The sequence below is a fragment of the Hipposideros armiger genome, unplaced genomic scaffold, assembly GCF_001890085.2.
Source record: "Hipposideros armiger isolate ML-2016 unplaced genomic scaffold, ASM189008v1 scaffold_16, whole genome shotgun sequence".
NCBI classification, from domain to species: domain Eukaryota; kingdom Metazoa; phylum Chordata; class Mammalia; order Chiroptera; family Hipposideridae; genus Hipposideros; species Hipposideros armiger.
This window is the reverse complement of record NW_017731366.1, coordinates 6981570-7000896: the sequence shown is the minus strand read 5'-3', so window position 1 is coordinate 7000896 and position 19327 is coordinate 6981570. Positions and strand designations below refer to the sequence as shown.

The window sequence follows — 19327 nt, the reverse complement described above, 5'->3', positions numbered from 1 at the left end:
ATGGTTGCTCAATTTCATTTGATTGTGAGTTTATGAAATGGCTGACTTGGTAGCTTAGTCTGGAAAGAAGGAGAGGTTTCCTTTCTATAAAGTTTCTGGGCATGTTCAGGCCTTAAACTCACATCTTTAACTGTATTAACCGCAGCACGATAACAGGGGATGCCTGGAGTACATAACCCTGAAGAAGCTTTCTAAGTCAAAGAATTCTATCAAGATGATTCTTCAAGCAGTGGAATAAATGAACCTTAACCACCTACCTGAATTTTTATAAAAGAGTAAGCCCCCTTCTTCTCATCTCACATGTAAGAGTTAAAGATTAATAATCTAAAACCAACATAACTTTTTCCTATTTTTCCTAGGATTTCATATTTCTTGTAGCTTTGGAGGTCATTATTTAGTTGATCAGAAAACAAAACAAAACAAAACAAAAAAACCTGAGAACCAGAGTAATCTTGGAATGCAGGTCTCTATACTTAGCCACATATTAAGTATTTTCTATACTTGGCCACATATTCAGCATTTTCTATACTTGGCCACATCTTAAGTATTTTTTTTTGTTGTTTTGCGCTAGAGATTTAGCAAATTTTGATAAAGTCTAAACTAATTTTAATAGCTTCAATTTTTTCATCCAGATCATTCGTCTTGTTAGCATAAGTAGGACGTTAGAGAAAAATGTAGCTAAATCATGTGGGATTAAACATTATCTAAGGTCTAGGGTTTAAAACTATTAAATGAGGAAATTGAAGAAAATATTAGGTATCTAGCTGGGGAAGTGTTACATCAGATGAAAAGTATTAAAGGAAATTAAAAACAAAAGGATCATTGTGGTAAATTTTACATTTAAAAAGAGCCTATTTATATATGTTACAAATACATATAAATATAAATATCATATATATGATATATATCATATATATATATCATACATATTTAAAAGATAAACTACCAACAAGGAAATATTTAAAACAAATAAATAGATGTAAATAGAATGTGTACTATATGAAGCATTCATATACCAAGAGGGCGTAGCACTGTGGGGCTGATAATCATTGGAGGGGCGTGGGCGTGGTCACCGCGGCTTCACCGGGGCAGTGCTTTCTGTACACTTTCCTGTACATCCGGGTGCCCTGTGGTGCAGCCCTGCTTTCTCCCTCCTCAGAGTGACATTGAGGGTAGAGAGGCTTCCCCCATCAAATCTGTCACCCTTTTCCTGATGTCATGATCAAGGGATTGTTTGTTTTAAAAACCCTCTTTTTTTTTTTTTTAAAGGTAAGTTCTGCCATCATTTTCTGAGAATGTGGAGCTGCAGGAATCTTATTTTCACATCTCCCTACGCACCTGTTTGACCTTCACTGTTTTGGGTAGGCCTTCTGCTTATGTAGTAATTTGGGGTTTTATTTATTTTCTAGATTCATCAAGTATGGCATTTGCATTTTGTTTCTTGTTCTACTTGTGGGTTTTGGGTGATTTCTGAGAGGGAAATGGGAAAAGTCCAAATTTGTTGAAATTAGAAATCTGGCTGTAAACATAAGTGATTGCTTTTTGTTTGCCTTCAGAAATTATTGTGGTAAGTCTTAATATATCCTGAAGAGTTTTCGGACTTTTGACTTGTTCTTGAGCTGTTTCAGAAAGAACCAGTGACACTTAACATCTTTCTGCTTTTCATTTTTACTAGTTCCTTCTATTTGCTCTTTGGATAATAATTTCCTGGTTTTCTATGTATTTATTTTCTCTCTTCTCTCATTTTCTTTTCATTCCCTGGTGAGTTTAGATATCATGCCAATTTCATGATACTAAGTTCAAAAGGAACAATTTGGAACGAGGATGAGATGGGTTGAGGATAACTACTGAAAATGAGGCACAAAGGAAGGTAACTTTGACTTCTGTCACTGCCAAATAAGAATAGGAGAAAAGATATATGTGACAAACAACTCTGAATTGTTTTCAGTGGGAGCCTTGAAGATTTGTGCTCAGGTAGACTGTTCACGAATGTTCACAAGCTAACTCCAATTTTACAAGCACAGAAACAGAAAAATCTCAACATCAACATTTTTTTTTACAAAAATGTCAAACTAGTCATTGAAGGGAATTGGACTTAGAAGTATTTCCCATACAGTTGCTATTTAGATACTTTTGTATGGGCACTATGTAATGTAAGCTTATCCAAAAAATTTATCTACATCAAAACCCAGAAATCAAAGAAAATTAGCTGAGTATACATATTTTAATGTAAAATAGAAATTACACTTTTTTTTATCATGAAGTAATGATTTGAACTCCTTTATTCATGGTGAGCTTAATTTGTGGGCTACTCTAGGAAGAAGGTTTCTTTAGGGAAGGTCATCCTTTGCAGCTGGGGCAGTCCTGGAGGAGCTGATGGCTGGAGTCTGTTGCTGACCTCACGACACACAGGTGGCGAGTCCTTCCATGGAGGGGATTCTGGGCAGCGCATCTCTGCATCAACCACAACAAGAAACCTGAACTGACCCCTGCCTTCCAGCAAGGACTCTGGCAAAGTGACATGCTTTTAGCTGGCCTTTTCAACTGTGTGATTCCTTTATCTTCCATTATAGCTTGATCCTAATCACCCCTTGGCCACCTTTTCTCTTGCTTTACTCATCCAGAGCTCACTGCCACCAGCATGCAACTATAGGCTGTTTGCCTTTTCTAAGGATTTGTATAAATTCTAAGTTTGGCAAGAAATCACATTCTCCTTATACTAGCTTATGGTTCTTGCTGTAATTAACAGCTCTTGATACTTCCAGCACCATAGCTCTTATCTCATGTTGTTATTGCTTATTTAATGCTCTCTCTTCTTGGGATCAGGGATGGGACCTTCCTTGTTCATTAACATTCCTAACACAGAGCAGGGTGAAATAGAATAACGATTGGTAGCATGAATAAATTGTAGTGTAGGGTTCATAAGAACTCCTTAACTTCCTAGATCCATGATCAAGAGGCAGTATAGCATAATGTTTAAGAGCACAAACCTCAGAACCAGTTATGATCCTGGGCAAATGTCTTACTTCTCTGTCACTTGGGTTCCTTATCTGTAAAAGAGAGGATACTAAAAGTACTCACTTAATAATGTGGATGTGAGGACTAAATAAATTAAATATGATATATTTAAGACAGTACTTGGCATAATGTGTTGTTGTTCCTGTTACTATTATTATTAATGTTGCTATTGCCATTATTTGGCAGAAAAGAAGGATACATGGAAGCTGCAAGTTTGATGAATCTTGTGGACATGAAAATAAAAAAACAATCTACTACTGATTGCTAAAAAATAAGACAGATGTCCATAAGTACATGGCATCCATGAACATCAAAGAATTAATTTGGTCTATTAAGTCAAAAAGTTTTAGAAATATATGAAAACAGCTTTCAGGGATAAATAGATTATTTGATGAAGTCTTTCCCAGTCATCCATTAATTAACAGAACAAGTCATATATGACAAAGACAGCTTTGGGCAGAACTTTCCAATCCCTTTCATCCTTCAATTTACCATCTTCTTAAACCTAGCTCATGATTTTTCTTTTAACTTTAAAGTTATTTTAATTATGAGATATTTGACATGAACATAAAAATAATGAAATAATATGACCTTCCATTTAAAAAAAATCAATCTCACACTAGTTTTTTGCTATATTGCCTTTAGGTCTCAGCCTCTGTCATTGTCTTTCTCTCCTGTAAATTCTGCTACTTAAAGAACTTCTGTCTTATTTCAATGAGGCTGAACTTCTTAGGACTTATATGGGTCTCAGTGGTACTTCTTTCATTTCCCTAAGATTTTATGGCATTAATTTAATGATTAAGAATGCATATTATTGATGTTCTCCTTCTTCTCAACCTAGTTGAAAGTTTTAATTGGCAAGTAATTTTCAAGTCTTGTTTCAAACCCGTTTACTTCTGAATAGAGCTATAAATTCCTTTATTTGGAGGTAGAGGAGGATCCTGTAGGGGTCCAGTGGTAGTTGTATCTGCTTCTACCTTAAATATCTTCACCTAACTTGAATGTTAGTTAGTGCACGCACTTTACCTCTGTGAAAAACCCTTATATAATAATGTAAAGAAAAGAAACAGTCACCTTAGGTCACTTAAAAGATGAAAAGAACTTCATGTTGCTATGACTACTGGAGTCTTGCTGACCTTCTCTCATCATTAAAACACCAATAATGTAACATTCTAGTCTAAACTTCCCCGTTACATAATGAATTAGTTAAAGATATAATTATTTCAGAGCTTTAAGGCAGGAAAATGTCATGGTTCCTACAAATCATCATATATTGATATAAAAGTTCCATAGTCAAAGTGAAAATGTTAACTTTGGATCCAATAATTTGCAAATATACTTAGGGCTGGCTTGAAGATAAACACAAAGCATTACTAATCTATCCTTCCGAAAATTAGTCAGGCCTCTTCCAAAATACATGAGTTCTTTACAGTGGAAGAAATGGATTACATATTCACAGGTTGAATCAATGAGATGTTGTGTGAATTATCAGTACATATGCTTTATTCATTCAACAAATTCATTAAAAAAATACTGTATGCAAAGCAGTGTCTAGATGCAAGGGATATACTAGGGAAGCAAACAGAAAGAATCCTGCCCACAGGAGCTTATAGTCCAATAAGGGGAGATTTATAATTAATATATTACAGTGGTTCTCAACCTGTGGGTCGCGACCCTTTTGGGGGTTGAACGACCCTCTTTCACAGGGGTCGCCTAAGACCATCGGAAAACAAAAAGATATTTACATTACGATTCATAACAGTAGCAAAATTACAGTTATAGAGTAGCAACGAAAATAATTTTATGGTTGGGGGTCACCACAACATGAGGAACTGTATTAAGGGGTTGCAGCATTAGGAAGGTTGAGAACTGCTGATATATTAGATAATCATGTGTTTCCCTCCAGCCATCTTTACCTTCATCCAGCAGTTATGGGTCAGGCAAATAGCCAAATTTATTCAGAGTAGGGGTTTTGCCATGTAAGTACAAAGAAGGGTAAAAGATTTCAGGGTGTACACAAAGGAATTCCATAAGGCTTGGCCATAGAGCTGAATTTTGTTAGGTGAGAAGTGAGTAAATATTTTTGTGTGTGTGCGTGTGAGAGGAAGAAGGAAAGAAGGAAGGGAAGTCAGAGAAAATAATATTTGGCTTAATGGGTTGTTAGTTCCAGTGAAGTAAGAAGTCCGGTGGAGAAAGATCTTTGAATGGGTTCTTGGAATTAAGATTTTAGAGGGATTGTTTTAACTTTAGTGACAAGGTCTAATGTTCAACCACAGAAACAAGTGGCTGAGGTATTCTAGAGAACATGACCATTGGAGCAGAGGGATTCTGAGAATTAAGTGAAAAGAATGTTGGAAAGGTAATATGAGCAGATTAAATCACTAAGGGATAGTGTTGGTTAGTGCGCCAATAATGTAGGCGTTAAAATCTTCCAAGAATGAAGGGGAATAATAAAGACTGCCACAAAAGAGTAAATATAGGATTATCTAATATTTTATACATGAGGGAAGTGAGGTCCAGAATTGTGAACTGACTTACCCTGGGCTATGTAAGTTATTAACTCAGCCATACAACTCACACTCAAGCAATCTGTTTCCAAGTTAATATTTTTTCCCCCACCATATCACACTGTCAATCTCACATGATTATTTCTGTGAATTCAACACTGAATGAGGATAAGAAATATGAGGAAGCAGGAAGTTTGTTGAGTGGTGAGTGTGGAGATGATAAATTAATTTTTTGCAACTTGAATTTGAAATGCCTATAGACATGATAGTGGAGAGGGCTGTTAAGTAGTTGGACATTACACATTCAAGTGGAGGGGGTTTGTAGGCATTTGAAGATCTTAGAGATCTTAGAGCTATAGCTTTGTGAACCATCAGTCTATAATGGCATTTGAAGCAATAAATGTGGGTGAGATAAAACAAGGCGAAAGTGCAAAGAGAGACAAGAAGGCTAGCAAAAAATTGAAAACAACACATAAGAGGTAAACAGAGAAAATACAATAGAATCACACAAGGAAACTGAAAAGAGAGTCAAAGAGGGAAAAGAACTAAGAATTCAAGAGTTTCAAGTAATAGTGCGTGAACAATAGCATCAAATGCCCCAAAGGGATTCAATGGAATAGGGACTGGAAAGAGTTCTTTGGATTTGTCACTAAGAAGATCATGGGACTACAGAGCCGAGTTACTGTTTAATAATAAATAATTTTTGACAATGAGCAATAAACATTAAGCTTTGGAATATCAGGGATCAAATAGGAGGTAGAGGAGACTGGATAGGATCACCCCCGTTTTGCTGAAGTTGTTATTCACTAGTTGATAGAAAAGCTCTATCAGTCTTATCTTCAGAGAAGTGTCACAACAGAGGGTCAAAGCTTTACAGATATTGAATTACAGAAGCATTTTCTGGAACACTTGTCCAAAAGATATTCTTTAAAATAATGCTTCAGTAGTCAGATAATTTGGGAAACTGAGAGTTAATTTCCCTTAGAAATGTACAATTCATTTTACTATATTCAAGGCTCTGAGAAGTCCTACAGCAAAAAAACTAAACTCTGATTAGCTCAAAGTTTCACTTTCCAAGTTTATTAACTAATTAACATTATTACTGTTATGATTATTATTTGCAAAGTGCTTTTTAACATTCTAAGATTATGTTCTGCAGAGCACACTTGGGGGAAATGCTGATTTGTAGAGTCAGGCCAGAATGCACTGGGGAAGAGAAAATACTTGAAGTCAAGTCATTAACTTATTAGGTGCTGCAAAACATGGCTAAGGGACATAGCAGTACTGGAGCAATTACTAAATGTAGCATGTTTTCTTTCTAATCATATCCCCAAATTAAACCTATTATTACTTTCATTTATTGTCATTATTATTATCACAACTTAAATTCTTTTTTTTTTTTAAAGATTTTATTGGGGAATTGGGTGAGGGGAACAGCACTGGGGAATCAGGGGAAGGGGAACAGACAAGTTGCTGTCCTTTTGTTCTTCAGTCTAGTTGTGGAGGATGTTGCTTCACCGGCCCGTGTTGGTATTATCATTGCGCTCTTCCCAGGTAAGGCAGATTGGTCACCAGCTTCTGGACGGCCGCTCACGGTGGCTATTGGCAGCTCTTAAAAACACCAGGCACAACTTAAATTCTTAATATTAAGTGGAGTTTGGGGTCGATAAGATTCTATATATTAATACATTATTTATTGAGTCATATATCATTTTGTGTATATTAAGTTCACAATAATGACTGTGTTGGAAAAGTCTTTAGAAGTGCTCTGATTTAAGTTCACAATGAGACTGCTCGATTTAAATAAAGGAAAAATAAGCCCCAACCTGTCTAGAATTTTGATCAGTTTTTTTTTGACACAGGGGAAGAATACACTATTCATCTGGGGCTGTCTGAGGTTTTCTCTGATATCTATAGATGGTCCCTGCTGAGCATATTAAAGAAAAAATGACATCAGAATTATTTGTGACTGACATTCATCAATTTTTAGATTGACATATTACTAAAAGGGTGCCGAGTTAAGAACACTCTTGGTGATGACAAAAGATATAATTATTGAATTTAAACTGCCACAGAGAGAAATGGCCATAAAGCCAGTATCAAAGGGAGTTACTTTTAAATGCTTACTTTTAAGTGAGTAATTTTCACATTAAGACTTATTTGAATAATGGAAATTAACCTATTACATGAAAATTTTTATAATTTTTTTTAGGTAAAATTTATGATTGTATGATACTTTGTTACATGATACAAATTACGTAGGTTTTCTGAATGTTTATTTCTGGGCTCTCAGCATTGCTAACAGAAATATTTTAGAGAAAATCAGGGTCTTTTAAAAAATTACTTCTGAGAGCTATGTATAATGAAGGTACAGTAAACATTACAAATGAATGGGATTCTAATAACGGAACATATCTTTGAATGAGTAAAGTTTTCTCATTTGTTTAATCAATCAACAAATGTTTATTCAATGCTTACTATGTAACAGATTCTGTTTGAGATCTGGAGGACACAGCAGTAAAATATACAAAGTCCATGTGCTCATGAAACTTCCATTCCAGTGAGGGAAGCAGGCAAAGGGGGGAAAAAGATAGGTAATTTCTATAGTAATAAGTGTTATGTAAAAAGCTAAGCAGGGTGAGGGAGGAAGAATAGAGAAAGTATTCAGCAACATCCTCCCTGAGGAGGTGACATCTGAGCAGAGGCCTGAATGATGAGGTATGGCAGAAGGAGGAGCAGCGAAAAAGGCCAGAGCCTCATAAACGTTGTGTACGTGAGGAATAGGAAGGGCTCCATTGTTACTGGCTTCACCGAGCAGGCGGGAGTGGTAAGAGGTGAGGTTGGAGAGAGAGACAGGGCCAGGTCATGATGGCCATGGTCAAGAATTTGGAGTTTATTGTAAGCTTGGTAGGAAGCCATTAGTAAGTCTTAAGTAGAAGAAAAGGCATGATCCGATTTGCATTTTTTAAAGACCCCTTTGAGTGCTGAGTGAAGGATGGACTGTAGGAGAGCTCGGAGAGAGCAGATGCTGGTATGGACCAAGATGGTAGAGGTGAAGGCGGTGAGAAGTGGTCAGATGGGGCATCTATCAGACAAAGGTGACAGGCCTAACTGTTGGGTTTTGATATGAGGCCCAAAAAAGAAGAGCACACTTGGGTCTGAGCAACTTGGTCAATGATACAGAGATGGAGAAAACTAAGATAAAAGCAGGTTTACGCCAAATATTAAAAGAAAAATGATCTCATGAACACACCTGGGAGTTCCTAAAAAATTCCTTAAGGCTGTTTCTGTAAAGTTACTGTTTCTGAAGAAGAAGCCCCACTAGAATTTTAATCTTTAATTATGATAAGTATCTTCACTGCAGTAAAGGGGGCAAAAATGTACATTCAGGTTAAAAGCTGCTATTTAAAAGGATTTTTATTATTATATTTTATAAACATAAGAAAGGAGGACAAAAAGGGCTCATAAAAAGATATAAATGTATCTCTTAACAGGAGAAAGACTTCAAAGTCTTTTGTGTTTGTCCTCTTCAACAAGCTTATTAGACAGTGTTTTCAGTAAATACAAAAGACTTTACTTAAAAAGAAAACTATTTTACTCCATGAACGTACAATGGAAAAAACAAGTCAGCAGCTAGGCTGCTACCTGCCTTTAAAATAAAAGTAGCTATATTCATGCTGAGTTATATATGAGGAAGAATAACTTGCTAATCTCCTCTTTCATTGAAATTATAACAAGAACAAATTATAGAAGCAGTGACTGGAATTAGGTACGGACAAAGTTTTTGGCAGCAAATCACTGTCATAAACAGGTAGATGCTAGAAAGTGCTACCTAGATGGGACTTTGATGAAACATTTTTATGTGGCAGGCTGATAAAGAAACCATAAACTTTATTTTATCTCCACAGAAATCTGTTCCTGTAATTACTATTACATAAGAGAGAAATGGGGAATAATTGTATTTATCTGAAACTACAACCAAACCTCCTTCAAAAATGCAGACAGCTACATGACAATGTTTTAAAGCAGTTATATTTGTTCAAATAACCTCAAAGACATTCTATGGAGATTGCTTTGTATATGGAAAATTTCAGCATCTATTTCTCATGGTGTGCTTTGAATATCCCTCCCATGATTAAACCAATATACAAAGGTACGACAATTAAGTTCACGAACTTGCTGCAACAATGTTGCTAACATTTTTTTGATATTAGAGGGAGTATTCATTATGAATTTGTACCAACTGGACAAACAGTTAACCAAGTTTACTATTTGGAAGTGCTGAAAAGGCTGCGTGAAAATGTTAGATGACCTGGGCTGGCCGAGTGGCACGTTGGTTAGGAGTTGGCTTTGGACACCAGCTCTGAGCAGCAGGGCCCCGGCTCAGATCCCACATGAGGGCCAGTGACACTGAGCCCTCTACAGCTAAGATGGTGAACAACAGTTCGACCTGGAGCTGGGCTGCCGTGAGTCGCTGGTGACGGTGTAGGCTGCTGTGGGGCTGGCTGGCAGTGAGTGTGAGCTTTTGTGAGCTGCCATGAGCCACCATGAGTGGCTGTCCAATGGCCGGAGAGCGACTGCCTCACCTGGGAAGAGCACAATGATAATACCAACATGGGCCAGTGAAGCGACGTCCTCCACAACTAGACTGAAGAACAAAAGGACAGCAACTTGTCTGTTCCCCTTCCCCAATTCCTCAATGCTGTTCCCCTCCCCCCCATTCCCCAATAAAATCTTTGGGGAAAAAGAAATGTTGGATGATCTGAACTTTTCGCCAACAATTCATGGTTCTTGCATTATGACAATGCACCAGCTAACCTGGTACTGTCTGTGAGGGAGTTTTTAACCAGTAAACAAATAACAGTATTGAAACACCTTCCCTACTCACCTGATCTGGCCCCCAATGACATCTTTCTTTACTCAAAGATAAAGGAAATATTGAAAGGACGACATTTTGATGACATTCAGGACATCAAGGGTAATATGATGACAGCACCAATGACCATTCCAGAAAAAGTTTCAAAATTTATTTGAAGGGTGGACTGGTGCATACCTTACCAAGGGGAGTACTCTGAAGGTGACCATAGTGATATTCAGCAGTAAGGTATGTAGCACTTTTTCTAGGATGAGTTCGTGAACTTAATTGTCCGACGTTGTATTGAAGTATGCATTTTGAGTTAAGAGATAGACTGGACAATCTATCGTTAAGTTTTTCAGGTTAATGCTAATATTAATTTTTTCTTAGTTTCATGAATTTTTGATATATGACTACTTCTCTTAGGCCATGGCACAGTAAAAATAGTTATCAAACTTTTCATGGGCTTACGGCTTTAAAAGCAAGTGAACAAATGCATGATTCTTTTGTTGAATCCATTGTATTTTAGTTGTTTTCAAGTTGTCTTTTTGAGTCCAACTGATTTATGAAGTGTGCACTCTTTTAAAGATTAAGAAATTGTTGGAAAGCAGAATTGCAAGATATTCCAGAATAATGACCTCAGGGGCTGAAGAGATAAAATCTGCTGCTTTTCTCTAAGTTTACTGCAGGCAGTAAACACTGATCAGATCACTGTTGCTTAGCTTTAGTCAAAGATGTGCAGTATACACATACTTTGAAGAGAAATATAAGAAAGAGAGAAAGTAGATTTTCACTGTGCAATGCTCCCAGGAACAGGGAATATTGCCACAAATTGTGATTTTAATTTTCCTAAATGCCCATTGGCAAGGTCAGTAAGGAAACTTAAATTTATTTTCAATGATGTATGAATTCACAATTCCCATTACACTTGTAGAGACGATCTCAGCTCTATTACAACAGTGCATGATCCCAAGAATAGCCACTCCAAATTGAATTAAAACTCAAGAAAATGTTTCCCTTCATCGAGAGGTGTGATTTATTACTTTGTAACAACTTTGTGTTTATTGCCTCACTTTTCTATTCATTGGAAGTGTATAAATAGGAAAGGATCAGTGTAATTTAGCATAAATTACAGGATGAAAATCTAATTCAATTGGCTTATGTAAGATAGTAAGCCAGCACAAGATTGTTTCTTTATATTCCACCCTCTTAAGTATGGTGTTAAATGCTTAATGAATTCAATACATTTTATGCAGTGAATTAAAGTAAACAGCACTCTTCGTTGTTTCTGAGCCTTCAATGCATTCAATACACAGAACTAGATTTTCAAAGGAGTCTTGTCAAATTCTCTTGACAAAAATTGGTCCCCAACTAAGGTTTTTCAAAATTAGCATGACTTTCTACAGATCTGAAGAACCAGGTGATTCCACCTGGGCAGCCATCCTGAGCAAGGCTCAATGCCCTAAGTCAGATTGACCTTGCTTGGCAGGCGGCACCATCTGTTGTGTGGTAGCACCACTTGGGTGAAAAGATGACCAGAGGTGATTTTTCTCTTCTCAAAATATAAACAAAGAATGACCTATCTCTGCGTGCTGTGCAAACATCACATGCAGTAGAATATTTGGCTTAAAACACACACATTTTGATTCTTGTTTGAGAACTTGAAGTTGAAAACTTGACAACCTTGATAATTACTGCCAACCAAAGAACCCTGCCAAGCTTTAGAAAATGCCAAAGGGCAGGACAGCCAAAAGATACTTTAAAAACGTAAATCTTCAAGGTAAAGTTGACAGATAGTGAAAGGAAGCATGAACATGGGTTGTGTAACAACCTGGCCCTAGCTTCTGGCATGAGGGATAGGGACCTTGCAAGAAGACAGCCTGGGAGATGTGCATATGAAATCACCCTGTGGGGATCTATAAACACAATTTAGAGAGAGCCAATTCCTGATTCTAGTTCTCAGGAATATCTGACTGCTCATAAAGGCTTAACTTAACGAAACTAATTGAGGGATGTGATGGAATTAGACTGGGAAACTGTGAGCTATCCTATCTTTTAGAGTTGCCAAGGCAACTCAGGATTGAATTGAGTATCCATGGGGTAGGTTTTTAAAATGAAACCTGGAGGAGGTAGAGAAGGGGAGGACCAGAAAGAACAAACAGCTTGTATTAAACAGTAGCTAAAGGCAAGAAGACTGGGAGGCCCAGCTTGTGAACAAAGCTGATTGGGTCCTGCTGCTCATGCTGAGCCTTTGAAACTTACACATGAAAGGAATTTAGCAAGTCACTGATTGGTCTCGCATATATGCATATATTCTGAACCAAATAAAATGCAAAAGCAGGACTGCATATTAAATGTGATAAGGTAGTTGGATTCTATTTTATTGTTATTATTGATTGTACATGTCTCCCTTTTTTTCCAATCCTTTTTCATGTGTCTTCATAAGAATAATAATTTGAAGTAGACAAAAAGAGAATCCCTAGAAACTGGTCCACATTTCAGCCAAGCAATATAATGAAAGATAATTTAATAAATCTATTGTGCTTTAGCTATCCCCCACATTTAAAACCAAATGTTTTCCTGTGACAGAGCACATCTCTAGCCTCCAACAATTTCCTTTCTGTGCTGCCAAATCCCAATATGCTTTCCCCGAGTTCCCTTCTTTTCCCAGGACACCCCTAGAGTCATAGTGTTTACTGCATGGAAGTGTGTGTGTGTGTGTGTGTGTGTGTGTGTGTGTGTGTGTGTTAGGTATTTTTTTCTGAAGCTTAAAACTAAGTCAATTTAAAAAAAGTTAATTTCTTTTAATATGTAATAATTATTTGTGATTATTTAAAAAATCCAATCCATTTCTCCTCAGGCTTATTTTCAAGACAGCTTTTTGTAGGAGTGGATGAAATCTTAATAACTACTATCAAAGGATGCCTATTCATAGCTTCTATAAAAGAATTTGATTTTAAACAGCTAGTCCTAAAAAGTATGTGGCCAAACACAGAAAAGTTGATGCTGAGCTGAAAATGTGCCTTTTGCCATCATCTCCCTGTTTTGAATTTCCCTGTGCCCGTTAGGTCATCCACAATGCACGAGTTCTTTTGAGCAGACACATCAACAGTATCTGCTAATGAAGTCTTGAACTGGGTGAGCTTTAGTTATGCTTCCATAACTCAGCAGTGTGCTGATAAGTGTTAAACAACTGACTCTGGAAAGTGTGTGTGTGTGCGCGTGTGTGTGTGTGTGTGTGTGTGTGTGTGTGTTATAAAAGATGCGAAGCACGCTATTTACAAATAATAATAAAATACATAACATTTATCATTGTAGATTCCATATAGCGAATTGATTCTCATGGAATGCCTCATTGATTTTGGGCAAACTCTTGCATCTTTAGGCAACCTATGGCTGCAGTTGATGAATGAATAGGTCCTACATGAATATCAGTTAATATTTTTGCTTTTGTTAGTGAGTAAGACAGAAGTAAAACACTGAAGACTTATGTTGGAATTTCTTTTGACATTCAATGATGTACTTTGCTGAATCACAAGAGTTTTTGAATACTGGAAGAGTAGTTCTTCAATCTTTTGTAACAGGCATTTAAGTTTAATCTGTTACTAACATTTTCTCCATCTCTTCTTTGAGAAAATAAAACAATAAATCGAGTACTGATTTATAGGAAATTATTGATGGAGATATGGATAACAGAAACACTTCTTACAGTAGACACTTTGGAAGCACAGTCTTCCTGGGTAGAAGGCTAGTGGGCCAAGCCACTGATGACTTATTCTTTTTTTTTTTTCTTTTTTTTAGTGTTAGTTTCAGGTGTACAGAATAATGCAATAGTTATCCTTTTCACCCTTCGCACAGAAACAATCCCCCTCCCCCATCTACTGCCCTCCCACCCCCGATATCATGCTTATCTATTACAATTCCATTGACTCCATTCCCACTCTCTATTCCACGTCCCGTGACTATATGTATATATAATTATAGTTGACATACATTATTATTCAACATCAGCTTCAGAAGTACAATGTGGTGGTCAGGCCTCTATACCGAATATGAAGTGGTCTCCCTAACAAGACATGAGTCCATCTGGCCCCTTAAAAAATATTTACAACATTATTGATTATATTCCCCAGACTGTCTTTTCTATCCCTGAGGCCATATTGTAGTTACCAATTTGTATTGTCTCATCCCTTCCCCTTCTCCTTCATCCCCACCCCCTCCCAACTAGCAACCCTCAGGTTTTTTTTCCTCTGTGTCTCTGAGACTATTTCTGTTTACATTTCTCATTTATTCAGTTTTTTAGAATCCACGTATAAGTGAGATCATATGTTATTTGTCTTTCTCTGACTGACTTATTTCACTTAGCATCATGTTCTCTAGTTCCATCCATATTGTTGCAAATGATACTATTTCTTTCTTCTTTATAGCTGTGTAATACTCCATTGTGTAAATGTACCATAGTTTCTTTTTTTTTTTGGTAAGGTTTTTATTGGGGAATTGGGGGGAGGGGAACAGACAAGTTGCTGTCGTTTTGTTCTTCAATCTAGTTGTGAAAGTAGACTGCTTTTTTTTATTTTTATTTTTTTTAGCTGAGCCATCCTGCCACCTGTTGGCAGCTCAGCGGCAGCTCAGCATGGGCCGGACTCAAACCGCTGTTGCTCAGAGCTCAAACTCTTGAGCGAGCTCTTAACCAACTGAAGCACTCAGCTGGCCTGTACCATAGTTTCTTAATCCAGCCGGCTACCGATGGACATTTCGGTTGTTTCCAAGTCTTAGCTATTATGAATAGTGCCGCAATGAACATAGGGGTGCATATATTTTTTCGGATTAATGTCTTGGCTTTTTTTGGATAAATGCCTAAGAGTGGGATTGCTGGGTCATAAGGTTACTTATTCTTGAATAGTTTGCAGCTTCAGGATTAGTGCATAAGCTATACATAACATCACACTGTATGTGCTAAAGTATTTTAATCTGTATTGTAGCTATTGTAATACAACTATATCAATGAAGTTTATAGGTTGTTAGTGTCAACATGTCTGTAATTACACATGCAAATAATGAGGTACAGAGTCACAATGTGTAAAACGTGAAGCCCTAGAGACTATAGAGTAGTGCAATAGTAATGTGTACTTTTGTAAATAAAATAAAATATAATAAAATAGAAGCACATAAAGTAAAAGAGTGAAAAAAATAAAGTAAAAGAGTGAAAGTTACTACACTTGTGCCCACTGCTTTAATCTTAATCCTCAAAGGTAATCACTCTTAACAGTTGACATGTATCCTTTAATTTTTTTCTGCCCACATATTTTAATGAGATTGTATTATCAAACATTTCATAACACTATATTATTTTTATCTTTAAAGGGACATTTTTATACATGCTGTTATGCAACATTTTGTTTTTCCTGTTCATAGTATATTGTCCTTGGTCAGTATATATAGACCTATTTCATGTTCTGTAAAAGATGCAAAGTATTTACTAGCTAGGATCATTCTCCTACTAATAGAAGTTTAATCACTGTAATCATTCTCCTACTAATAGAAGTTCAGGTTTCTTTCAAGTTTCTCACTCTTTTATATGCCCTTTTCTTTTGCAAAAAAAAAATACAGCAGTAAATAGTTTTGCACACATATCTTTGCACAGCGTGTGAATTTCTATAGGAGACAGAATCATAGAAATAAAATTTGCAGTCTTCTTTAACTATTGGTCTTGTATTTATTTAGTTTGCAATTACTGAAATCAGCCTGGCTTTAATTCTAGTTCTGTATACAAACATTAGCCAATTCACCACCCCAGCTAGTTACCAACTAAACTCCGAGGGTACCCTATCTTTTGAGTTCATAGGCAATTTTGCTCTTGAATAGTCTGTGGTTCAAAAGGTTTGGTTCTGGAACTCACATTTGCTGCAAGTGCTTTCATTAATGAATTATATGCCCATTAATTTAGAGAAACAAGTAAAGTGATGTTTTAGATCACGCTTATTGTTAATAAATCATAGTAAATTGAATTCTTACATTTCAGGGTCCATTAGCACATTTCAGAATGAGATTGTCAGTGTCCCACTGGGAAAACAAGGTGTGTGTCCTTAAGATATACTTGTAATTAAAGCAGAGAGAAACATTTAAAATTGCTCAAATAGCAGAGACTGATGTTCACAGAGTAGAATCTGTAAAAGTGGTTTGCTGAGCTATGAATGGGTAGATGCATATTATTCTGGTGGTATCTTTCAGATCCGGAACCCAATAGTAGAGTATTAAGCCATTCAGAAATGAAGGAAGTGCTGGTGTCTGCGACGGGTGGATTCCTGAGTCTTAGTGAATTTCTAAGTCCTCAACGAATGGAGATCTGTTCAATTTGCTCTTATGAAACATTTACATCACAAATATGTGACATATTTCTTTTTATTAGATATGTCAGCATTGTTATCTGCAGTTAAGCTAAGTGATTTGCAACATAAACTTGCTTCACATGTATATTCAGTGGTGTTATTCAAAGCTTAATCATCTATTTTTTATGAGGCATTCTTTGCTGTCTCCTTGAAATACTCTGATTATTTAAATCCGACTAAGTATAAAATAAGTCAGTTTGAGACATTGCTGATTTGGCCTCCATTGGGTGTGCAAGGAGTGGTGTGTGTGTGTGTGTGTGTGTGTGTGTGTGTGTGTGTGTGTGTAGCTACTGTGTATCTACTGAAATGTGTGACTTAAAAATCTGAAGATGCTATGATCTCTAAAATAAAAATAAAACTAATTAAGTGCATTCTCTTGAGAAATAGACCAAGATATGGGAATAGGGACTCCTGGCACTATATGAAATACTCACTGAAGGGATAGCCTGATAAAGATAACAGCAAGAACTTCAAGAATTCTAGAAATAAACTTTGCAGGCTCCTTCAGTCACTGATCATATGGTTCTTTATTTTGAAATCCCTGACATCATCCTGGTTTCTTGTCAAAAATTTCTTAAGCATTATTGTTAGATGATGAAGAGTGGTCACGGGATCTAAATAGAGCCTTACCACAGGCACAGTCAAGGAGCTCAATTCTTAAGCAGCTTTTCTTTCCAGAGCTGGATGAGCTCAAACTTCTGATCCTCAGGACTTACACTGTATTGTCAGAGCAGAACTTTAAGTAAATCACTCAGGTCTCACTGAGCTAGGAAGTCAGTAGATCTAAGTAAGGGGCTATCACAGGATTATGACCTAGGAAGACCAGGGTGAGTCTTCATCTTTACTGCAAGGTCATCTGTATTTAATTTACAAGCACAACAGTTAAGACAGGGTAGTTAGTGAGAGAGCCTCCTTTCCTATGTTTTCTTGCTGTTTAAAACATTTTATTCTTTTTGATCAAAATCACTTAGGTGTTTAGTTTTGAGGATACTTAGATGGTAGGTTTTAGGAAGGCTATAAGTTTATCTTCCACTCTCCAGACTTCCAGAGCCTGGTACAAAGTAGGTGCTCAGTGAATACAGATGGATGAATGAATGATGCAATAAACTGCATCTTTTCGTGAGTCAAGTATTGAATAGGTATTTGTTTTTGTGGGAGGCAATCTCTAGACTGTTCTAATGATCTCTGCCTCCTGGGATTCACTCCCTTTGTAATCTCTCTAAATGTGGGCAGGATCTAGTGACCTACTTCTAAGGAATACAGAAAATGTGATGAGATGTCACTTCTGAGATTAGGTTCCAAAAGGATTATGACTTCTGTATTGCTTTCCCAGGCTTACCCCTCCCTACATTCATTCAAGGGGAAGCAAGTTGCCATGTCCCAAGTAGCTCGATGGAGAGACCCATACAGAAAAGAGCTGATGCCAGAAAAACCCTGAGACCCCCGACAGCCACATGAGTGAGCTTGGAAGCAGAGACTCCCTAGTTGAGCTTTGAGATGACTGCAGCTCTGTCCAATATCCTGACCAAAGCACCATGCAAGGCTTTGCATTGGAGTTGCCCAGTTAAGCGGCATCTTGATTCTTGACCCACAAAAAAATTGTGTGATAATCAATGTTTGTTGTTCTATCCAACTACATTTCAGGGTAATTTGTTACACAGCAATAGAAAGTCAACACAGTTGAATTAATATGTTGAATTGAATTCATTAGTTATAAAAACTTCATCTAACTGTATAACCTCTGAAAGATATTGATCGTTTGTTGAGAAATATAATCCTTCTATTTCAAACTTAATTCAGTAGCTGTATAGTCTGTAACCAAATCACTTCACTGAAAGGCATGAGTTACTTCAAATACCTAAAATAGGAATATTTATTCTGAATTACTTCACCAAGAGTAAGAAGCAGAACCATCATAATGGTCTTTCATGGTTCTGTGAGTGAGCATTACACTAAGATCAAGGTGAGTAATGCATTTATGTAAACAGGCATCATCTTCAATGAACTGCACCCACTCATTCAGGTGCAGTTCCCACGCAACACTCTGGTGATGTTTGGGGTCAATGGTGTCAGACTACCTGAATTTGGGTCCAGCTTTGCTGCTTCTTAACTTAATAAGTTGGGGCAAGTCACTTATCTACATTAGATTTTTCACTAAGGAAAAGGGAATGGGTTGTAAAAATACATGAAATATATAAAGAGTAGCCCATAGCAGGGATGAAATCCTAAGCTCTGGAAGTTTCATTTTTCCTGGTCTTTTCAATTATTTGGTCTTCTATTTTGATGGCATTAGTGCATTTCTGCAAGTAAGTGGACAGACTGTCCACACCAGTGCTTCTTTATAATTTTTAAAAAATGTATCAAAATTATACATGCACATAGTTCAGAATTGCCTTGTTAAATAAAGTAGCTCTAGCTTTGTGTGGCTACTGAGCACTTGCAATGTGGTTAGTCCTGAGATGTGTTATTAGTATAGAATACCCTGGATTTCAGAGTTGGTATATATAAAAAAATGAAAAAAAGAAAAGAAAAGAAAAAAAAGGAAGTTAACTATTTCT

At 36.7% G+C, this 19327-nt stretch overlaps 1 long non-coding RNA gene across 1 annotated transcript in view; it reads left to right on the top strand.

Moving 5' to 3' along the window:
• The first annotated feature begins 1289 nt into the window (after positions 1 to 1289).
• The window catches only part of LOC109373015 (uncharacterized), a 29983-nt gene continuing 11945 nt past the window's right edge, over positions 1290 to 19327 (top strand). The window contains exon 1 of the long non-coding RNA XR_002122146.1: positions 1290 to 1361. This is a non-coding gene — a long non-coding RNA (uncharacterized LOC109373015). The remainder of the gene's footprint in view (positions 1362 to 19327) is intronic.